A 1,547-nucleotide genomic window follows, 5' to 3' on the forward strand; every position below is an offset into this window, starting at 1 on the left:
TGTGTGTGTGTGTGTGTGTGTGTGTGTGTGTGTGTGTGTGTGTGTGTGAGGGATGTGGGGGGAGATAGAGAGAGAGAGGGATGAGAGGGGCACACACAGAGAGACAGAGACATACACACTGACATTCACAAGAAGGAAAGAGAGAGAGAGAGGGGGGAGGAGGGAGATAGAGATAATGATATCGATGTTTTTTTGTGTCTTTTTTTTTAAGTCCATGGTCCATTTGAAGGGGGCAATTATACGCGGCCCAACAACATCTATTACGAAATAATGCGCGAATGATCATAATTATAGCAATCTCGATTAATTTACGCATAATCATAATCTCTCTCTCTCTCTCTCTCTCTCTCTCTCTCTCTCTCTCTCTCTCTCTATCTATATATATATATATGTGTGTGTGTGTGTGTGTGTGTGTCTTGACTGACATTGCTCAGAGTCATGTTGTTATTCCTCTTCAAGGACTTCAAAAATGTAGTTATTAAATTGTCTGTTGTGTTTCTCTTTTTTTTTTCTTTTCTTTTTTTTAAGACAAGAGTGAAATCAACCTGAACAAAATGACATGCCATCATACTTCGATAGGATGTATACTATTTTTTTTTCACATCACACAATGCTCTGTCATCTCTAACACTCATTCCGCACATTGCTGCCCGACTCGTCCTCAGAGCACATCACTCCTCTTTTGCAACATCTCCACTGGCTCCCTGTCTCACACAGAATAAAGTACAAGATCAGCACTCTATGTTATAAATGTAGTCACAAATCAGCCCCTTCCTATCTCTGTGGCTGCCTTCACCTCTACACTCCATCTCGCTCACTACGATCAGCTTCGGATCCACTCTGTTTACGCATACCCAGATTCAAACTCTCGGCTGTTGGCCGCCGTTCTTTATCTGTCTCTGGACCTTGCGACTGGAATGAACTTCCTCTTTCGCTTCGTCAAGTCTCCACACTCAGCTCTTTCAAGTTTGGCCTTAAAACCCACCTCTTCCCAAAATAGCCTCCCTTCCCTGCCTCTTCCCTTGTCTTCAGTTTCTCCAGTTTTAAAGTTATGCATGCGTGTGAATGACTGGTGCGAAAGCGCTTTGATTTGTCTCTGCACAAGATTCAGCGCTATATAAATACCATTATTATTATTATTATTATTATATTATTGTTCATTCAGCAGCGTTTCGTGTTGTTGTTTTTGTTGTTGTTTTGCTTTTTTGTTTGTTTGTTTCTTTGTTTCAGAATCCATTAACAAAGAAATAAAATCGTAGATATACATTACTCTCAGTATCAGTATTAGTATCAGCATCAGTAGCTAAAGGACGCGTCACTGCGTTCGGTCAAATCCATATACGCTACACCACATCTGCCAAGCTGTTTCCTGACCAGCAGCGTAACCCAACGCGCTGAGTCAGGCCTTGAGAAAAAAATAAAATAATAAATAAATAAATAATAGATAAATATTTTAAAAAAAATACTACTACTAATAATAATAATATTTATAAGGCGCAAAATCTTGATGAAGTCAACTCCAAGCGCACAAAAAAAATAAAAAATAA

Source organism: Babylonia areolata, chromosome 4, assembly GCF_041734735.1.
Source record: "Babylonia areolata isolate BAREFJ2019XMU chromosome 4, ASM4173473v1, whole genome shotgun sequence".
Lineage (NCBI taxonomy): Eukaryota > Metazoa > Mollusca > Gastropoda > Neogastropoda > Buccinidae > Babylonia > Babylonia areolata.